General features: G+C 42.9%; 1 protein-coding gene across 3 annotated transcripts in view; it reads left to right on the forward strand.

Moving 5' to 3' along the window:
- Positions 1-23,199, forward strand: part of lingo2 (leucine rich repeat and Ig domain containing 2) — a 250,040-nt gene that overhangs the window by 125,482 nt on the left and 101,359 nt on the right. For all 3 annotated transcript variants that reach the window (XR_009674634.1, XM_061047600.1, XM_061047599.1), the window contains one exon: positions 18,793-18,879. The gene's annotated coding sequence lies outside the window, so the exon portion shown is untranslated. The remainder of the gene's footprint in view (positions 1-18,792; positions 18,880-23,199) is intronic.

The following is a 23,199-nucleotide window of genomic DNA, read 5'->3' on the forward strand; positions in this document are numbered from 1 at the left end:
AAATGTTATTTTGTCCCTTCAGGCTCTCCGTAGATACTCGTCCTCAGTGTCTCCCTGTAGTCTCAGTGATGTAAAAGAAGAACACTGCTGCATCTTTGAATGTCTCATTTCACTTTAACAAACTCTCAGACAGTAATATCCACCTGATGACATCACACATTAACCTTATGACATCACACATTGACCTTATGACATCACACATTGACCTTATGACATCACACATTGACCTGATGACATCACACATTGAACTTTGTTACCGTTCCTTTGAGCTGTTTGACCTCAGTTTGGGATCCCTAACCACTTCCTGTTTCTGAGCTTAACTTCATCTCCTAACCTTCCAGCTACAGGAAGGGCCTTACTTTATTTGGTGGATGTGGCTCAGTGGTAGAGTCGGTCGTCTCTCAACCAGAAGGTTGAAAGCAGCTCAGTTAATATTCAGTCAATCTGTGTTACAGACGACACAAGGAAGTATTTCCTGATTTGTGAAACCTTTACTAAAGTATAACTTCACAAGATGCTCCACGTTCCTCATTTTCATACAGGCAGCTTCTGCTCTTCTCATTATGGACTAAAAGAACGACTTTACTCTCGTAAATGTATGACTTTTCTCAAGAAATCTAAAAGAAAAATTCCCTTTATGTGGCCCTCATACTCCTTTGTAACCCAAAGTGCAGCAGTATTTGAGAAAATGTTTTATAAATGAATTGCAGGTTGCTTTGTAGTCAGCCTCCGAATCTACAGAAATGAATTGATAAAATAAAGTCTAAGCAACAGAACAAGGTTTTATTTACACTAACACATAAAGAGAACTTTATTTTCTTCCTTGTAAATACAGACGTTTGTCTCCAGTGAAATCTGCTTTGCACGTCTTTTTCTCTTGAACAAATATGTTTTGGGAGTTTAAAGGAATCACACACACTGTTGGCTTTTACGACTCCAGAAACCAGACTCATCACACAGGCTGCACCCAGAACCGCTGTGTGTGTGTGTGTGTGTGTGTGTGTGTGTGTGTGTGTGTGTGTGTGTGTGTGTGTGTGTGTGTGTGTGTGTGTGTGTGTGTGACTGTGTGTTCTCATGCCACTTTATACTTTATAGAGGTTACCCACAATGTGTGTGTGTGTGTGTGTGCTGAATTCTCCCCGCTGTGGTTAAAACCAACAGTGCATTGTTTCATACACTCGCTTGTGTTTTCTCACTGGATGGAAACATAATAGACCTTTTTAAAATGTAAACTTTATGGTGTCAGTCCCTTTTTTCATTGTGGTGGTGGGGTGGTGTGTTTGGAGTGTGTGCGTGGGTTTTTATACTTATTGTGGAGTCTGTATATATCGAGCCTGAGGGGACAACAGTACCGGGTACAGAGAACACGAGAGCTGCAGGTAACCTGGTCCGCCTGTTCTTTGTGTGGATAAAGAACAGCACTCGATCCAGTCTCCTCCGCCCCATGGCTGCATGCTGTTTGTGTACAGTGTGTTTGGAAAACAAAAGTTACCTGATGGAGAAACGAGGACGCTCTATAACAGTGAAGGGAGGAGTGTGACTTTAAGAATGACATGCGTCTGAAAAACAGGCAGGAGAGAGAGCAGGAAGAAGGTACTGGGGGTAAACCGGGTATCAGGAGCGCCACCACATGTCTGACACGTTTAGTTGTTGTGCACAGACGAGGTAACAACGATTGCTTGATTGTTCACCGGTCTCCTGCATGTTTTAACTCGGACAGAGCCAGAGGTTTCACACGCACACTGACCAAAACAAGCTCCGCCTCCTCCTCCTATCAGAGCGAGTGTCACGATTTAAAATGAAAGTGAATGGTGGCGGTATCAGTGCATCTTTACCAGGTCTTCTTCTTCCATTCACCACCCTCAGGCCTGTCCACCACGGGGTCCAGAGCCTTCAGCCGCTCTACCCCCCTACCTCTGGAACTCCCTCCCGCCACACATCCGTAGTAGTGACTCACTTTCCATTTTTAAATCTCATCTCAAAACACGTCTTTTTATACAAGTATATTCAGTTCTCCATCCGGTCTCAGAAATCCTCGACACAATGATTTCCTGTAAATTTTATCAATGTTTTTATCTCTGCTTTGAAAGGCCACTTTAAATAAAATTTATTATTATCATTATTATTATTATTATTATTACCAATGAAAGATGGACAGCCGTGTGTCGGACCAATCAGCATCCAGGACATATTGACCAATCATCAAAAGTGCTTGAAGAGTACAAATACACCAATCTGCCATTTTTGAATGTTTGAATGGTGACAAATGATTTAAAAGAGATTGCCTACTCTAAGGGAGGAATAAATATCTTACAGTTTCATACTGGGAGAAATGGAAGAAAAATGTATCCAGAGGAGGCAGGGAAGTCAAAGTATTTATGTTGAAAAGAAAACATTTGATGGTGACATTAACAACACAGTTTGCATTGAGAACACACAACACAGAGAGAATCAAACAGACACCTGCTCTGCTCAGCTTGGCATGCACAGGTGCTCTCTCTCTCTCTCTCTCTCTCTCTCTCTCTCTCTCTCTCTCTCTCTCTCTCTCTCTCTCTCCTCCTTCTCTATTTCTCCATCTGTGTGTCTGTGTGTATCTGGAGCGAGTGTTTGTGCGTAGAGAAATAGCATGAGTGCATTTCTGTGTGCCTTAGTTATCCCATGGTGCCTTGCACCGGTTTTTGCCTACGAGCTAGCGACCTATTTTTCTTGGCATTGAACGAAGTAGACATTTGACAAAGATAGAGGCAGAAAGAGAGAGAGAGGGATGGAGGAAGGAGGGGGTGCGGATCAGTTCCTCTGCTTTTATTCAGGCCTGTGGATTAATTACCCTGTACCTAAACCTGATCCCGTGCTGTGAGCAAGACACTTTGGCATCAGCCTGATCAATAATGCATTTTTCTTGTCTCTCCATTTAATTTGCACGCAGGCCCCACACACATTACCATCTCCCTTAAAAAAGTGCAGGAGACACCTGATACCCAAGGTGCAACACTCCACCACCCCCCCCCACACACACACACACACCTCCACGCCGTTCTCCATGACACCCCCTCCCCTCTCCGCTGCTCGCAGACAAATTGATTCTCTCTTAATGTGCCGTATGGAAAAAAAAAAAAATCTCCTCAATCCTCAGGAGCTCGGTAATGAGATACGTGACATGTTGGATTAGCTCAAAGGGTTTGTACAAATTTGTTCCTGTTTTGGTTTGAATTGTTGCCGCTCTCCGTTTCCATCGGATGGTTATTCGGTTAAAGCTTGTGTTTAAGGAGCACGACGATGCAAAGTGGAAGCTGCAACTCCCGAGAGAGGCAGCGCAGTTAGCAGCCGGCGAACAAGAGGAGCTGTTAGCAGGGAAGGTCAAACTAACGGGGGAAACAGGTAGGTTATCTGATCTTGTGTGATTTATCTTTGTGTGTGTTCGCTCCTGCATTGAAAGGAGAGCTGCGTGTCGGGACCTTAGACTCTCGCTTCGTGAACCTTGTGGTTTTTCCTCCGTTCCTGATAGAGTAGCCGCTCTCGAATGTTGAGTAAGACTCTCCAGACTTTGTGACCTGGAGGGCAGGAGCTGCACTTTGAGAGTGTCTGAGTTTTACTGGAGTTCAGGAGTTGTTTAAAGTGAGTCACATATATAGTATTGTATGTAGATGTGATGGAAGAAAAACAAAGTGTTAAAAAAGTTTGCAATGATTTGTGTTGGATATCTTTGAGTAACATTTTGCTCATGTTTATCAAGACCTCTTTGATCCATTTGTACCTCCGTATGGCATTTATTAGAGGTTAACATATCATTTTCAATATAACAAACAAAAGGTTAAAGGTCACATATTCTGCAAAATCCTCTTCACCACGTTCCTCTAACTCTAACATGTGTCTCTAGTCCGTCTACAAACCCCCCAATGATGAGAAAAGTCCATCCTCTCCATCTTCTCCCTGCTCCACTTTTCAGAAAATGTGTGCTCTAACAGGCCGTTTGGAGGTTTTCCCTTCATGACATCACAAAGGGCAGTAGCCCCTCCCCCAGGTGGGTGACACTCCCACAGCTAGGTGTTTGTTCTGCCCTCTGAGTCTGCCTTCTCACTGTAAACAATAGGACATGGAGCGAGAAAGCACCGAGCCACCCGAGCCCTTCCAGAGAGGGGGCGTGGTCATACACAAATAGTTGATTTTAACTTAATCCCGCCTCTGAATAGGCAAATAGCCAATCATAGATTTTGAATTTTTTTGGGGGGGGCACCTAGGGTGGCCAATCAGATTTCAAGGGTGGCCCATGCAATCCCCGGCCACCCCTCTGGACACGCCCCTATTGCAAGTTTGTAGAGTTGCTGTGATTGAGAGTGGCTACTTTTGTGGAAGCTAACCCTGATTGGCTGTTTGATTTAGAGCAGATGATTACCCAAACAGAAACACAGTTATTTAAAGGAACACTTCAGTATAAAATATTTAGCGACATGCAATGATCAAAATGTCTCATTTTAACTGGAGCTCTAATGATATAACGTACTGTAGCTTTAAATGTCTGCAGCCCAGAGAGCCACCCAAGCCCTTCCAGAGAGGGGGCGTGGTCAGACACAACTCATTTACATTTAAAGTTACATACACAGAAACAGCCTGTTCTGAGAGTCCTCTGTAACGTCCCGTATGTGCTGCAGTTTGTTTACTGTTTGTTCTGTTGGTCTGCAGCGCTGCCACGAAGACGCATTATTAAACTGCACGTTTATTGCGCTGGCTAAGTGTTTGAGATTCGTCAGCACTCACATGCACCTCTGCAGAGATCCAGAGTGACATCATTAGAGCGTTGAGTGCTTAGGAGAACGCCGTGCCAATTAACCAGCTGCCTGACTCCTGGCAATGCAGCGAACAAATAAACTCCTCTCTCCCCTGCCTTGCATCTGTGTACCGCTGCACCTCATCTCAGCTAAGTGCGGTGGAATATGATTTTAATCTTTCATTATGTTTAAGACAGAAAGCTTGGAATGAATTGTCGATTAAATCAACGTTAACCTAACGACACCATTTCCTGCAGAATGATAGCAGCGTGGCACGGGGAGGGAAGTTAAATGGGAGCATTTTTTCACCTCCTGCCATCTTCTTGTCTCTGTTGTGGACTGAGAAAACGTGTGTGAAGACTACATCACAAGCACATCAGTATTTTTATATTAGCCATAAAGTCAGTGGAGGTGTTCAGTCGTTTGGTTTTCTAAGTGAAGGAATGCGTTTGAATCACAGAAATGTGTGTCGTCTATGAATCAGGGCAACAATTTCTCAGGGGTCCTCGTGTGTTTTTCTGGTGTTTTCAAGGGTTTGCAATAATTATTGTGACTTCTTATCTTCATGTTTGATACCCATTAATGTGTTTATATTCGATAAATGACTAGAAGAAGACATATGACTCTATGTGTAGCCTCTTTTTAATTATATACAAGAATCTGACGAGTGATCTGAAGATCTTTGAATTATTGACACAGCAGGAACATTCTTCAGTTAATATCTGATTCACTTGAGAACATTAAGAAGTTCCTTGAAAGGTTAAGTGCTGGATAGTTGTATTCATCCACTCTTCCTCGCTTAACTTCTTTTCACCGCTATCAGATATTGGATTTTGCAAACTGGCAAACCAGAGTGCGTTGGTTTCGATGTTCGGTCACACCCTCCAAAAGAAAAATGCAACATTTTTTATAAACATTTCACCCACCCAACCGCTCTTATAAAATACTCATGGAGGAGTTGTCATCATTGATTAGCTTGCAAAACTGTAAGAGCAACTGGACAAAACAGATGTCTTAATGTGGGTGTTGAGGTAGATCCATCTGATTTATGAACGGTGTTTGATGGAGCCTTGAGGAAATCAGCTGATTGTAATTTAATGTGCATGCCCAAATAACTCTCATCTTACTTGTAAAAGTCCATGTTTGTATTTAAAGTGCCGAGATTAGTTCAATGGTTGCACGTTGATTCTGACTTTTTTAGTGGACCAGGGTTGCAAATTGATCGCCTTCACTTGTAGTTTTTGCTGTTTGAGCTGGTTACTCTAAAACATACTTTTTTTTAACCTTCACTCAGTAGTTGGCTCACATTAAAAAGTCCCTGATTCTCCTCTGGTCTGATGACAACAAAAAGTGCTCTTCCAGTGGTTTATGAAATGCAGGCTAATGAAAACACAGAGGTGTGTCTTTTTTTTTCTGCAGCCATGGGATGAGTGTGCACTGCATGCACGAGGGTTTCCTGCTTCCAGCTGCCTCTTCATGTTTGTCTCCATTACACACAGAGGTAGCCATAAACACCAGACAGCTGTGTATTTTATAAAAACACACACATTCCTGGTAAATCATATTTATGTTTGGGGCTCCTGGAGACAAGGCAGACATATCTTTGCTGTTTTGTAAGAAGAAAAGTGAATTTTATCCAGATGTGGGGACATAAAGCCAGAGAGCAGGGTAGCTCTGGGAGACAGTAATGTACCCTTGTAACTCAATCTCTAAGCAGCCCGCCGCTGAATGGAGAAATGTAGCTTTTTCGGCTCGCACCACTCTCCCATTTCCCTGCTGTGACCTTTTTCAGTTCCCTTCTGCCGAGGGATTGCACTGATCCCGGAGCAGCTGTTTGAGCAAGACGAAAAACAGTGAAGAGAGCTCAGTGTTTTGCTTTCATTTACGGGATGAACATCGAAGTGGAAGAGGTTGTAGACGCTTAGCTTTAAGTAGCTTTTTACAAGACTGAAGTCATAAACTGCTGGAGTAAAGCGTGCAAGTTTAATGATTTCTACACACAGAGCAAATCAGCCTTCTTAAGGTGAACTCTCATCATCATCACGGCATCTGAAAAACTCTGTGATACCATCTGTGTTAAAGCTACAGTGAAGGAGCCTCTGACTGTAGCGCATTCAAAAGTCCGCTGTCCCTTAACCCACCTGTTTGTTTTAGCTAAATTTGAGCAAGTGCCGGGAGCACCGTTGCAAATAATTTGAAAGACAAACACGTGATGTAACATAGTGCCTTGTAAATATTGTAGCAGCACAAAGTGACTTAGGAAATAAATAAGTGATGACAAAAAAATACCTCCAGCTTTATCCGACGCGTTGCATGCATACAGAATGAGGGAGTGCACTTCTTAGCGCGCCGCGTCGCAAAAGGCCGCACTGAAGAAGAAGAAGCAGCAGCGAGGTGTGTAATATCCCCCCCCCCGTCCCGTCCCTCCGGGGTAATCGCTTCAGACATATTATCTGACCTATCCCGTGCCTTAAGAGGCGGAACAATCATGAGTTTGAGCTCTCCAGACTTCAGAAACGGTGGTTTGGTTATCTTCTACACATTGAAATAATCTCCGTATAGAAATACAGTTCATCACCATGGTGACAAGCTGCGACCATGAACGCATCATACCACTGTATACAACACAAATGACTTCCTTCTTTTTGACCATATTAGATTATCTCTATGAAACGTATTCATCTTCTCGCTTATTACACAGCTGTTTACGTTGGGGATCAAAGTATTTCTTCAGCTAAACAAATAGTCCTTTAGAATCTTAAAAAGTAAAGCTGCATCCATAGCGGTATCTTTCTGAGCAAGCCGAGCTAGCTGTACTCAATAGTCTTGGAGTACACGATATCGCTCTTGGTCTCAAGGCCACTTTTTGAAGTTTTTCGGTGAGATTTCTGGTCTTGTCTAGGTGTCGTCCTGCCTTGGTCTCGGTCTTGACTCGGTCTCTGAGCACTCTGGTCTCAGGTGTGTCTTGGTCTCGGTTAGTGAGGTCTTGACTAAAACACTACAACTCAAATGGGAAGTGAGTCAGCGTAAATCAGCGCAGACCCTGATAGTTTTTTTGTCTGGCGACGCTTTTCTATCAACACGTCTCTGTGTGACCGAGCTCCTAATCTGTATAGATCACACACTCTGTGCTTCTCCTGGAGGCTTTCAAATCCACTGACTTCAAGACACATTTGTCTGTAACACAAGGTCCAGTCCCACAACTGATGTGCTGGATATTTGATTATCGTTCTCAGAATTACACACTGTCTTTTACTACCTGTTTTTTCTGTGGTCAGACGGTTCAGCCGAGTGCTGACGGAAACATGAGTGACAGAGAGTGCAAGGTGTTCTGGGAGATTGGACGAGGCATGACAATGATTGGCTCTGATAAGACTCCCCTACTTTGCAGTTGTGTCAATTGTTAAAACAAGCTGCTGGCAGAAAAACAAACATGGGAGTAGCATCCGTTGTCTCCATGCATGTGTTAAGACTGATGTCCTGTAAAAACCTGCAGGCTGAAACATGAAATATGTCAACATGCTGTATCTTAAATATTCTGTCCTGACTGTTAATCTTCTAACTGTTTGAAGGATGAGATGTAAAATTTTTGCATGCAAATCTAGCACAATTAATTCTATATAGTCTGGTTGTTCTTGGCGACGATGAGAGTCACATCTGCGGGGCAGGAAGGCGCTCACACACGATGGGAGCCCAAACAATCTATTTCTGCTTTCGTGTGTTCAGCAGCACACATAAAGCAAATGAAGCATTCCTACTCTATTGATTGTCACTTCCTTGGATTCCTCTGTTGGGGAAGGAGAGAGAGGGGGGGGTTCTCCCTCTATCAGCTGACACGGCTCATTGTTCACCATGGACTAATAAAGAGCTTTACTGGTGCCATTATGCATTCTCTGTGGCTAGTGACAGAGTGATGACAAGCCTTTAAGATGAAAGTCATTTCACATTTAAACAATAACAGATGGAAAGCCGTGCTCGTACTGAATTGCCTCGGCAGCTATAACGTTGCATGTTTTATCATTTGTGAAATAGCCTGGATGACATTATGTATGTTGGATGTCATTTGTAAAGCTAACAGGCTTAGCCACAAAAACACTTTTTTAATCATAGTGAGACAAGAGGAGCATGGAGCTCACTGATGCGTCATCTGAGTGTAACAGGAGAGACTCCTGACAAACCGTTACACCGCGCCCACCTGTCAATCAGGTCAGCTACACGCCTTATTGTGAATAACTCTTATCCTTCATCAAATCAAAACTGATGAGTCATCAAAACATTCACCCCCCGTACAGTGTGTGTCCATCGAGACATGAGCTAATCACACCTATTTGGTTTTTTGAACCAGGCTGTAAACATGTTAATCTCTGCTGAAAAAACAGACTTTTTAGAATGGGTGTGTATGTGACTTCCTGTGCTTCTGCAGCCAGCCTCTAGTGGACACTCCAGGAACTGCAGGATTTTACACTTCAGCATGGGCTTCATTTTTTAACACCAGAGGTTTCCGCTTGTTTCCGACCCACCAGTTGAGAACCTCTGTTGTAGAGCATCACCCCACTCGAGTGTAGATTGTAGTGATGGTGGACGGGACAGCAGGTGAATGATGAGCCCTTCTTCTCAGCTAATCCTACCCCAGCTTCATTTTAATTTAATATTTACAATACAAGTTGTGGATGTGTGTAAAATCAGTGGTGTGCGGAGTTATTCTAATTCGGGTTCTGCAATGAGACCACATTTTTGAGACACACCACCAATACCATCACAATGACAACAATGCAATGAAAACATCAGCCGATGACTCAATATATGGGCTACCTCCTTCAGGATCCACAGATGAAGCAAACGGCCGTTCCATTGGGGATGAGACGTAAGGTCAAGCATGACAGCATCCAAGCGCTCATGGTCTATTGACTGAATCATCAGAACGAGGACTTTGTGGCTTAAAGGGAGCCCAGGGGTTAAGGGTGCAGGTCTCTGGCTGAGGAGCCACAGGTCCAACCTCACGTCGGTGTCCTTGAAGAAGACGCTGAGCACTTACTGCTCGCCCACTGACCGATCCTCTATGTAGGTTTAATGCTCCGTAATGAGAATTCTTTGCTCGCTCTACAGAGAGCAGAAAGCTACCCTGCAGATAAAACCTTGACCTCGCTTGCTTCCTACCTCTGCAGATAATTAGCCAATTGCTTTATTTTAATTATAGACGCTGTACAAGCATGAGAAAAAAGAAAAATGAAGTCCGGCCGTTGCCATAGAATCAAAGATTTCATGCTCTCCTCTGCTCAGGCACTCTGTCCAAGCCGTCACGTCACACGTGATAAAAAATTCTCGTCCAAGAGAAATGAAATAATTAAACGTGCTTTCAAAAACCTCCCATAACATAACACTTAAATGCAGGATGTAGGATACAACGAAGGGAATACATGTTATGCAGAACGATAATTATTCAAGTGAATTCACCTGCACAGACAGCGATAGAAAGACAGAAATGCAGAGTGTCAGAAAGACCAAGAGCTTTTTCCCTCTATGTACAATTTCAGAACACTTAAGTGATTCTCAATCCCAGCATGCCTCAGCCTGCCACTGCCATGACAGATGCTCCAAAATTGAATATAGATTTCGGTGAGCAAGGCAGGCGTGCCTGATGAATCTCAATTTGCTGCCGTCCATATTTCATAGTCACCACTATGGATAGCTCAAGGGGAGGCAGTGAGAGCTCCGGCTGCACCTGCCAACCTGTCAGTTGGCTAGTGTCAGAGGATGATGTGTGCGCCATAGAAGCCCACGTTTGTCCCACACTAATTCATGCCCTAAATCATTTTATCACCCAAAATGAGCGTCCGTGAGAAGGAGGGAAGGAAGAGACACCGGAAAAGGGCAATGCTTCATTTCACAACCGCAGTGATCCTACGAGGGAAAGAGAGCCCACATGATGACAATTGCTCGGCAGTGGAAGATTGTAGAAATCGAGTAGAGTAGCTGGAGGGCGGAACAAATGGAGAGAGCTTCCCCAAGGTGGGTGGAGGTGCCTCGGCTGCTGTGTACCTGGACGTCTATTTATAGCGTCGTTTTGAAGAGCTTATAAAATGACACTGAATGCTTTTGTTTTGCAACCGAGTGCTCTTGTCATGTGGATCATTTCTGATTTATGAAATGACAGCTATTGGATCACTTGGTTACAGATGTTACTGCTTTGACTGAATCTTATATATTTCCATTTTGTAATCCAGTTTATGGCCTGTTGTGTGCGCGCTTCACGTTGCAGTTGAACATTTTACAAAGCCTATTTTCTGTGCAGCTTCTCGTAGACTTAAGAAAGCATTTGTTTCCCCCTTTTTGATCTCCATCTATCATATGAAGTTATTTCACAGAATTTGCATACGCGTCTGTGCAGCTTCAGAGCGCCTCAGAGGAGCTGCAGAAAGCAGGCCTACAAACATGCTGCTAATGAGCAACCAGTCATGTAACTAAACACTGCAACACAGTATATGTCATGAGCATCGTTGTACATTATGCAACATAATAAGCTGAATGAAATAGAACAAAGCAAGAGACACATTGGTGCATGTTGAATATGAAGCCGTGGAATAGCAGCTTCATTATCGCTGGTTACACAGTTATAAAAACGGTTGTTTGGGCCGCACTTCACTTACTTTGTAATCACAAGAAACGCAGTTTGACAAAAGTTAGTCTCACTTTAATGACCACTGGGTTGATGCTGTAGTGTGAATGATGCAAGCAAGAAGGTCCAATGTCAAAGTAAAGCAGTGAAGGAGCGCAGTGGTTAGAGCGCGTGCCCCATGTATGGAGGCTGTAGTCCTCCAAGCGGGCAGCACAGGTTCGAGTCCGACCTGTGGCTCCTTTCCCGCATGTCATTCCCTACTCTCTCTCTCCCTGATTTCCGACTCTATCCACTGTCCTATCTCTCCATTAAAGGCACAAAAATGCCCAAAAATAAATCATAAAAAAAACAAAACAGGAAAGCAGTGAAATACTTCGACGAGGAAGAATGTGGAAGCCGTGTGCATTTGAATACCTGAGGAATGTCAGGTGGAAAAGTGAAATGGATGAATGAATCGCAGACGTAATTAACATTTCACAAATCATCAAATCATGCATATTAACCGCAAATGTGTTTAATTGTCGCATTAATTATGTCATGCATCTCTAATTTAATCAGAAAGAATTCAACAGTGATCTAATGTATTATCATTCATCAAAGCAGAACATTAAGACAACACATGCTACGTTGCCAGTTAAGCAAACCTGGCAACATACTCTGCAAAAGAAAAGCAAGTAAAGGTAAAACTCTGAGGCCTCTATTGTTGCATTCTGTCCCATTTTCATTTCTATTTCATCAGGAAGGAGTGTGTGATAAATGTTGAAGTTTTAATAGCAACCAGTATATATGATCATGAGCAGCCCTCTTTAGGGAAGAGATTTGTCAAAGACGTTTTGTGCTATCTCTGCACATAGCGAGGCTTTTGACATCAACGCAGTTATCAGAGCCGTAATGGCAAAGAACGGCAATATACTATTTAGATTTCATGTCGGAGCGTTATGCCGCAGCCTCAGAGCAATACTCATTACGACTCTTCACTTACTCGTTAAATGTATCATGCTGAAATATCATCCAGTCCCCGTCTGCAGTCGCACTGTTACACTTATACAAAAAGAGAGAGAGTCGATGTCTCTCAAAGGCTGATGTACGTTTGAGGAGCAGACATTAATATGAATAGAAATAACCATAAGCACACAATGCTGTGTCACACTGGCTCTTTTAGCTCTCTTCTGTTATGTCTGTTGAACATGACAAGAATCTCTGACATTTTTTTGTTACTCTTTTAAAAAACAGCCCTTTGGAGGGAATTGCCTGATGCCACCAGGGGGTGCAGGAGACGGCAGAGCTTTCCAGTGTAATTAAAGTAGACGTGCTACATGTGTCTGCCTGTGTTGCCTCATCTCATTTAGGGGGGAGGTATGGGCCACTGAGCCGGCTAAAGGGATCGGATAGGGAGCATGTGGTGGTGTATTTTCCTCCGCCGCAAACGCAGCCGCTTGCCTTTTTTTCTTTTTTTTTCTCTCTTCCTTTCAGGACTCATGCTGAGGCCCCTGGAGCCAAGGCCCGTCAAAATGGTTCCACTTGATGCAAAGACCCTCAGGAACCCCGCTGTCAGAATGAACACGAGGCACACAATAGAGTATATATGTGTTTGTAAATGGAGCGTGGCACATCAAGAAGATCGAGAAAATGTACAAGTGCACTCGCATGTAGGGTTGTTATTACAAGCAAATTGAAATGTATAGAAAAAAAAAGTGAAACATGCAAAAGTATGTGATGAAAAATGTGAATGTTGGTAAATGTGTTGCACATTCATGCAAACAGATGGCTCTCTAACGAGCTGCTCGAGCTTCTCCCTCATTGTAGACAGTCATGACTCAGACACATTTACACAGGAGAGACTGGATTTCTGATATATTTATGTGAAACATGTTGCACACTCTCCCTTTAAACTTTGCTGCAGTTTCCCCCACGAAGCGATGAAAGTCCTCTCAGCACATTAACACACTCCATAAAATGCTCATCTTCAAAGTGATATAATTGAACAATTATCCTGTACTCATACAGTCCAGTTATGTAAGCTCATTGGACACTCTTTCATGTCACTTTTACGCCTGTCGTAGATAAAAGTGCCTGTAGTGTCTTTTTTTAATAACGTGTCAGTTATGGTTATGAGTCTTTCTAACTGTTTGTAGACTTGATTGTTTTGGTACTTTAGATATGATATGAGTGCTGTGTCGTGGATCACAGGCCTGTAAAAAATCCCACCAATCCCTGAACCTACCTATCAAAGATTCATGTGAGGAGGTTTACCCAGAGGGCAGTTTGTTTTTTACTGAACATCTGATGGGAGTTGAAAGCTTTGTCAGAGTTCTTGAGCAGTGCAGCACATGTTAGGGAAAAACATACATACACTCTCAGCCAACAAGTAAATGGAAGATTGAACGTCGGCAGCTGGCCTGTGAGTGGGGTTGTTACGGTGAAACAATATGATGTTGTTGTTGTTGTGTTTGGGTTGGCGTTCACTCTCAAGTGTGTATCGGTCGCACTCATAGGAAAGTAAAAGAGCTGAGAGGAGAGAACATCATGACACAAAATAAATGATGAATAAGGCGAGACAACAAGAACAACCACAAAAATCCCCCACTGATAAAAATGGACCATGACTTCATATGCAGGGTTAAAGTCAGTGCTTCTCAAACTGATGGGCGCTTCCCCCCAACTTCCCCTCCAAAGGGGGGTTGAGTGATGGCCAGATGTTGGGCCTGCGCCTCCTTGAATTCTGATTTGCCACCTTTTACCAACATGGACGACTTTCACTCAACATCCATGTTCTTCAATATTTTTACCTCCTTCAGCTGACACAACATGAACTGTGTCAAACCGTCTGTCTAAAACGATTTGGTTCTCACATGATCAGCAATTGCCATGTTGTTACCGTCGTCTTGACTTCTTCTTCATATTTATGCTGTTTGACCTCCAGGTCAAAGCTTGATGTTTGAACTGTGGACGAGTAGAACGCCAGTCTGGGCCAGTTTTATGCAGATTGAGGTGTTTACATGCAAGAGTATATCGACGCCCGACTGCAGTATCTAGTTGCATAAGTCTTAAGAAATTCAGTGAGACTAACATGTTTGCATGCATATGATAAGTCCAGCTTTAGTCACAATAAAATGCCTCTTTTAACATCCTGTAAACGTGCTGACTGTTTAAGAAGCAGCAGTACCTCCAGGCTACCTTCCACCAGTAACAGATATGGAGCTGGTACACGTAGCAGACTTTCAGAACGTCCTTGGTTTGAACCCATTGACAAGCTTGTGTGTTTCTGTGAGGACTTCTGCGTGTTCTCTGCGTGGCCGCCTGGGTTTTCCTCCCAGACTTCAAAGACTTTCAGGTTAGTGTGTACTCACACTGCTGACAAGGTTGAACTCTGCCTCACTCCCAGTGTCAGCTGGGATCCGGCTCGGCCAAAGCATGGATGGGTTATCGATCTCACAAGACAGAATGTAGGCTACCAAGTTTTAGAGGACTGTCCAGAGGGCTTATTGATTTCATGTTAGCATCTTAGCTTCTTGTTAGCATACAGCAAACTCCAATAGAAACATGCAGAGGCTTTTTAGGTCGGGTACAATCACTTCTATCTGAACCACTTCTCTTGCCCGCTTCCATCGCTGCAACACCTGTTGACCTGATAACTGCTCTCATATATGGCAAACTCAGGGGCATCCAAAACGGCCGTGTGGGGGGCCGTGTGGGCCGTGTACCTTCTCTGGTCCAAACAAATCCAGAGCATTCAGGAGCAGAATCTAAAGTTAGAAGGAGGACATACTGGCTGCTGCATTGTTGTCAGAGAAGCCAGCACTTCAACATGTTTCCTTAATGTCTGATCATATAGTAAGGTCACTTTATCATTTCACTCTCTACATATCTCACTGATTGGACCTTTAACTTGAGTTGTGTTTTAGAAGAGGAACTTTTTGTGTACCAGACTTTATCTGCAAAGTCTCTGAGAAAAGACAGTGAGCTGTATTTCTGGTGTCTATCTACCAGAGATTTTTAATACAAAAACGAAGATCATCTTTACAGTGGTATGTTATATAAAGATAATTATCAGGTCCTTTAACACATAATGCTAATTAGCAAAGAAACATAAGTAACAGGAGGTCAAAGGATTTAAACGTCCACAAACAAACAGCTCTCCAGTGTTAGCTAACACGTGAACCCCCGTGTGTGTGGGGGAGCGGGAGTGATGGATGTAATTTAATGGTTCACATTAACTTCCTGGAGGGGCCTCACTCTCACATCTCCAACTCCCTCGCTTATTTTCCACCTTCACTGAAGCAGACCAACTTCTTAATTGGCATAATAATGTGATTAATTGCTTTCTTGTCGTCGGGCCCACTGAGTTTTACACAGTAAAGAAGTATAAATCAGGCGTGTATTTACAAGCAATCAAACGCTCCCAATCTAAAAAGGAACATATAAAAGAGACCCAGCTGTGGAGACTAATTGGTTCTGCTTTATTAGCTGTGTATCATTAGCTGAAAGGGAAGACGTTCGGATCAGGAGGGTGAGTTATTTTGGCATGTAGTGAAATCCCCTCGGATAGACGTTAAAATGAAAACATCTTACTGAATGCAGAAAAAACACAACATGGTATAGGACTGATTTGTTTCAAACCGTGGAAGTTGTAAGAGTTCCATCTTTTCCACTGAAAACTCCTGAAGGCTCCTGAAGTCCTTACTTGCTCTCTCGTGTACAAATAAGTCTGGAAAGATTTACAGTTATCAGAGTGACTTTGTAGATGAACATTGGAAGTCCCAGGGGGAGGACAATTTAGAGTCAGCAGTTAACCTAACGAGCATGTCTTTGGACTGTGGGAGGAAGCCGGAGTACCCGGAGAGAACCCACATGTGCACGAGGAGAACATGCAAACTCCACACAGAGAGACTTCTGTCAGACGGGGATTCAAACCAGGAACCTCCTCGCTGTGAGGCAACAGCGCTAACCACAATTTCCCAGTTTGGGATCAATAAAGTAATTCTATTCTATTCTCTTCTAACCACTGCACAAGAAACATGAAATAAATGTTTGCTTGTTTTTTTTTGCCAATGACTGGGACCTTACTTGGACATAGTCCCACCAAAGTAAAGATGTTTGGTGATATGAAAACACTTTTGAAAAAACGGTAAACATTACATGGTTGTAAAAAATAATGCAAGCTGTATTTGAAACAGGTGTTCTTCTTCTCAGGAACACCAGGAATTGTTGGAAATAAACCAAAATCCCATTTCACACTCTCTATCCTCCGTTCTAAAAATAAGCACCAGATATCTGAAACCGGGCCATGGCAGTAAAGAACGGAGGCTGATGAAGTGCTGATGTCTTTTACAGCATCCAGGTGCTCCTGCATACTAAGAGCCTTTATGGACTCATAATTAAACAGGGACACCGTCGTCTTGATTGGTGTGCATCTTGATTCCAGGTGGCGAATGGCGTGCTAATGTGTCTTTACGAATCAGGGGCCAATCTCATGGGGGGGCGAATCTCATGGGGGGGCGAGGGTTTAGGGGAGGGACCAGATAGAAAACACAAAAACTGAAAAAGGTAACAAAGGATGGGAGTCCGATGGAGAGGAATAGTTAATGGAGATTGTAGTCTGTGATGAGCAGTTAGGTGTTTGAGGAGTTTTTGAATGACTTCAAAGATGGGGGATTGTGGATGTCTGAGGTTGGGGGGGGTGTTCCTGAGGGTGGGGGGGGGGTGTTCCTGAGGGTGGGGGGCTGTGACACTAAAGGACCTGTCTCCATAGGCGCAGAGTCTGGTGCTCGGTGTGGACAGCACGCCAGGGTCCGAGGAGCGGAGGTTTCAGGACGTGGTGTGTGGGTGTAGGAGGTCGAAGTTGGTTGGCTCTAACTTAAGTCGTGTCGCTGTTTGGTTGCACCATGGAGACGTAAAGTTGACATCAAGTAGCAGAGCGTAGCGTCAAAGCTGACAATATTTCATTTATCAACCAGATCAGGAGAATTTCTGTAGCAGTCCTCCTGACATGATCTTCAGGAGTTCATGTGTAAAAACAGCTATACAGTGATTCTTAAACTAACTACATTAAGAGAAAGGGAATCCAGTTTTTCAGTGTTGGATGTCAAAGACGTTCGGCTCATGTGTCATATCAAGGGCAGACAGAAAGGGTAACATTACAAATTCAGAAAATCTCCCTTCCACAGCCCATCAATATTCTGCGGTCATCGGGAGGAAGTGGATTCAGGCTTAACGAGGAGATCCAACAGATAAATGATCAAAAAACAAGACAGCTATTGTCCTTGAACTATTAATGGCGTACTAATAGCGCAGGGTGTCAAGAGTGATTTCAACAAGAGTGTTCAGAGTCAAACTTTTTCTTTTCCTTTTTTTTTAATCTCTCTCTGTTGCCTTTGGACTTGGAGGAGATAACAGTCTCCTCTTTCTCTCCCACTCTCGCTCTCATCAACGCATTACCAACTCAGGCACGCCTTTTTGCATAATCACCATCCGCTGTGTTTCCTCCTGCAGTCTGGATAAGGGGACTCATTATAGAAGAGAGGGTAGATGGCGAGGGACCAGAGTGCTTTTGCGTAGGTCACACTGTTTGCTCGGAACTCAAAAAAAAAAGAAAATCAGGAACTTCTGGTAAAATTAAATCTCTGGATCGAGCAGAGTGCTGACACTGTAAGCCTTAGAAATAAGATAATATACACATCATTGTGATTTACTTCATGTGATGTAAAACCATAGACTGGAAATATTAATGGACGAAGCCTGAGTGACGTCATCCATCTGTTCCTGCAGGGGGCGCTGGAGTCCCATCGATGGCGGTCTCCATGCTGGAAAAGCTGTCTCAGTCTAACTTTCAGTCAACCTAACGACAGGCTGAGCACTAAGGCGGGTTTTAAGCCTCCTGAGAAACCGTTACACCGCGCCAACCTGTCAATCAGGTCAGCTACGCGCCTAACTATGAGTAACACGTATGGTTCATAAAATGAAAACGGAGGGGTTTAAAAAAAATGTACCCCTCGTACAGTGTGTGCCAGTGATGAAAATAACTAATCACACATATTTAGTATTTTGAACCAGGCTGTAAACATGTTAATCTCTGCTGTAAAAACATGATTTTTTGAATGGGTGTGTATGTGACTTCCTGTGCTTCTGTAGCCAGCCTCTAGTGGACACTCGGGGAACTGCAGGATTTTACACTTCCGCATGTGGCTTCATTTTTCAACACCAGAGGTTGCCCCTTGTGTGAAACACATTTCACAGCAAGGCTTTTGTTGTCATATTGTCACTCTCTCCTCATTGTCCATTTTATTTCCAAGCTCTGTTTTCGGAGATGTTTGAAATTGTGATCCTGTGTATTGATTCTCATTGTGTCTTTCAAGTGTATACCTATTATTTTGTTTCATTTTTTACCACTTCCTGCTCTTCTGCTTACAGATAAAACTACTCGAATAGGGAGGACCACAACAAAAGAAGAGAGTGAAGAATAGGCCATGGCTGAGGGGATGATTGCTTCTCAAAGTGGTAAGCAGCAGACACTGTTTCTTTGTCGTTACTTTTCTTGGTGCCTTTACGTTCGAGATAAATGGACGTATTGCGTAAGATAGAAAAAAAAGCCCTCTCTGTGGTCTCTGTTCGGTCAGGGGGACATGATTGTGTGACTCACTGCCTGAAACCATTTTAAAGTTTAGTGTGCCGTTCAAATATTTTTGCTTGTTTTATAATGTCGACACATTTTTCTTTCTGAAAACAAAAATCCTATTCATGAAACTAGAGCAGTGGTTTGAAGAGCAAGGTGCCAGTGCAATAAGGGGGTGTCCATCTCTTTTGCTAATTAGTCTGTGCAACCTGTGTGCACACAGTGAGGCACAAAGAGTTGCATTTTGACTTGTTTTAATCAAAGGTGTGTATGGGCATTAAAGAAACCCAAAATGGTAATTTATGAAATTAATTTTTGGGATAGTTGAGGATCAGGTCGGACTCAGCCAAGTTAACTTGTGTGTTAAACAAGCAGTGTCTAGGTGTGTTGTGAACTTACCTATCTGGTTGAAAATGCATGATACTGTCTCAGTGATGCACACTTTAAATAGAAGTGAACTACAGGGTTAGTGACTCAGGACAAGCTTTTGGTTGGAAAATGGTAAAGTAACTCTTTGTTGCCTCAAGAGTGAAATGCACCAACAACGTCTTTTTGCTCCACACTCTGCATTGTTCTCTCTTCATCTTCATTATAAATAATACTTTATCCTGTTTGTCTGCTTGTTCATGGGTTCAGTTTTGAATGACTGATTAGAGCCCGACCCGTAAATCGACCGATATTAGCTTATCCAGTGACTATCTGTATCGGCTAATTTTATCTCCGATATGCGCTCATATTATTAGATTTATTCACCAGTCAAATAGCATTTCATTTGAGTTTCATTGCATTACACTAGCAGTTCTCTGTCTCCAGCAGAGGGCGCTATATGGATTACAACAAGCATCATCACTCTGCAGTGTGTTAGGCGGTGATGCACGTACATGCTCAGTTGCTTTCCAGCTGAGTGACCATCTCGTCTTCGTTATAAATCTTTTCCACAAGTGTTTGATAACTGAGGGATCAACACAATAAAGGTGTATATCTATCTCTACAGATCGAACATAAATCCAAAAAAGATATCGGCCGATATATCGGATTTTTTTCCCTCCAAAATATTCACATCTGTATCGGCCCAAAAAATTCCATATCAGTCGGCCCGACTAAGTCTTACCTAGCCTCATATAGAAAGATGCAGGTACATTTGTACCTGTCAGGAAGTAGACATGACCGCCATGTTCCTTTGCCTATTGTTACGCTGCCCTGCATTAAGCTGCACTGGGTGCAAAGTAGGACACTCTTTGTTACATTATTGACTAAAGTACTCCATTCATACCCTTTTCTGAACTCAAATGCCATTATGTCATAAGCTGAAAGACATAAATGGATTTTTTGATTCACACTTAGCTACGGAAAACGAGGCCTGTGCAAGTCTTTTAACTTCGTTGGCTTGATGCACTCAGTGTCAAAAGAATCGGCCTCCCCTGTTGCTCCTTCTCTGACTGCCATCATAAAAAATCTTCACTGAGAGAGGAGTTGATTCTTCATCAGTGCAGACAAGACAAACAGGTCAAAACAGCAGGATGAGTTTTATCCAGGGAGGAGGGTTCACACCGTCACCCTGTTATTTTTTTTAAATGTCACACCAGGAGCATCCTTTAAATTTCCAATGAGTCCATGAACTCTTCACAGCTTCTAAAAGAAGCATCTATGGTTCATACATAATTGAAGATTATGGATTGCAAAGTACAGGAGGTGCTGTGTCGCTCTCTCTCAATACGCCGCTCTCACATTATAATAGAAGGTCATTCGGAGGGACTCTGTGGATCTCGATGTGTTTATTCATGTGAATCACAAAACTGACTCTGACATTTTGTCCTGTTACAGTTATTTAGGGACAAACCTCATTTGAATGTATGTTAATAATTTGAGACAACATAGGATCATGGGTAGTGTAGTCCAAGGTACATCACAGTATCATCTGCATATAAATGTAGTATAATAAAGTTTTCTACAAGTGTGTTAAACACAATATGACCTGCCCCTTTTGATTTTAAAAGCCTGACCCTAGACGTCAGGTGAAAGCTGGTCCTTCAGTGATTTCATTTCTGAATGTCTCTTCAAATATTGAGGGAAAGGGAATATTGCTTGATGGGAGGAAGCCATTACAGATACTATAAAAACCCTGACCTCATTAAGACATCAATTCTGCGACAGTGGTTACCACTGAATATTCTGAAACTGGTCCAGCCATCAGGATGTAGAGTGTGCTAAAAATTGTCTCCTATATTAGACTTGATGTTGTTATTGAGTAATTTAGTTTGACAGCATATACTGACTGAAGACACAGATCCTGCTAAATGCATGAAGGGCTTCACTTCTCATTCTTATATGTCACATATAATGTGTCACACAGATGTCTTGATGACATCTGAACTGTATATCACACTGTGACACAGCACAGATCAGTGCATCGCCTTCTGGCATGTTTGTTTTGCCGGGCATGTTGAGAGCAGCTCCAACGATTCCGAAGCCGATTCCAGGATTCACACAACAAAAAGATCATCTTGACAAGAGTTTTAATTTACAAGTCAAACTCCAGTTGACTTCACCCGCCAGACGCTGAGCTTTTTTGTCAGATTGTAGATTGCATGAGCGTGTGTAAATATGTGTGCATGTATCACACACACATATTTATGTTTGTTTACCTAAACTTGACTACACGCATGACTGTGTAGGCGAGTGTGCCGTCTGCATCAGTGTGTTATTTTTGGGGGGGGGGAAGAGATAGAAAAGCAGCGGAGGTGATGTAGTGTGAAGAGACGGGAGGATGCAGACAGATAGTGTCATTCCTTCAGTATCACCATTAAATCTTAATCTCCTGGCCCCTCGTGGGAGGAGCCAGCCGAGCATGGGATTGTGTTTTGCATCTAAATCAAGTTGTTGTATTCCTTCAGAGAGAGCTGCGTTGAGACCGGGCTCGATGTGTCTCTTCTAAATTTCACATATGTCTCTGGATGCACCGGCTGATCATCCAGCTGCTGCTGTTCGCGCTAAAGTCTTGTTAAGCTCAATTGCCTCTTAAACTGTAACATCTCTAATCAATTAAAAAGAGAAAGAAAAAACAAAACTCCCGAGCGCGCGTAGTTAAGATATCAAACCACTCTTTGGGAGTTTCAGGCGGTTACATCATAGTGGCTGAGTTTCCACAGCAGACGATGCACCAGCTAAAAGCCGATGTTGCAATAAGACATTTTAAAGTTTCCTTTTTTTAATCTCACGCTCACTAATTGACAGTTACACCACGTTAACCTTTTGATGGGTTGTGTACAATTAAAAATGAAGTAAACTTTAGTTCTTGTAATATTTAGAGCTTGACATGGATTGTTTGTGTAACGGTTATCAAACTGTACAAAACCAGTGAAGTCACCCATTAGTTTCTGAAGAGGCTCTATGACGCCCAAAGATGGTGGTTGCCATGCCAGAAAATGCTCTCTCAACCTAACTTCCTTACAATCTAGACCAGGGGTTCTCACCCTTTTTGGCTTGTGTACCCCTTTCAGATTTTCTTTCAGCCAAGTACCCCCTTTCCGGTCAAGAATGTTTTCCAGGAAAGAATTGGGAAAAGAACATGAATAAATCGATGTATAAGGTCTTCATACATTCATACATAATGCAAGTTATATCATAAATGAATATCCTGAAGTTGGAAATAGTGCCATATTTGATGTTGCATAGAGAACATGGCTGTTAATTAATTTGTCTTTAAACGGTGTATGAATTTTCCTCGAAATCATTATACTGGTTTGTTGTGGTGCAACTTTCTTTTAGTGAAATTTGTCACGTACCCCTTGCAGTACTCCCACATACCCCCATTTCAGAAACACTGATCTAGAAGACACGAGCAATGAGGTGGAATTGAGGCAGGCCTTCAGCTCCTGGGAAACAGCTACAACACATCCCCCTGTCAGTCAATTTAGCCACGCCCCTAATGACGCAGATTTATGAATGACTGCCGGGCTTTGTTAGAAAATCTCCCCATGTTTAGTGTAAAAAATAAAGAAATTAGCTTTTTATACCACATACTAGTGTTGAAGTCAAGACCACTAACCGAGACCAAGACATACCCAGGACCAGGGTGATCTGAAATCAAGACAAGACCAAGACATTTATGGATCCAGATTGAGTCAAGCCCAAGACCATAAATATATGTCTGTCAGTCTGCTCAGCAACATGTGCTGCAGTCAGTGCTGAGAGTATTCTTTGGT

The sequence above is a fragment of the Labrus mixtus genome, chromosome 10 (genome assembly GCF_963584025.1).
Source record: "Labrus mixtus chromosome 10, fLabMix1.1, whole genome shotgun sequence".
Lineage (NCBI taxonomy): Eukaryota > Metazoa > Chordata > Actinopteri > Labriformes > Labridae > Labrus > Labrus mixtus.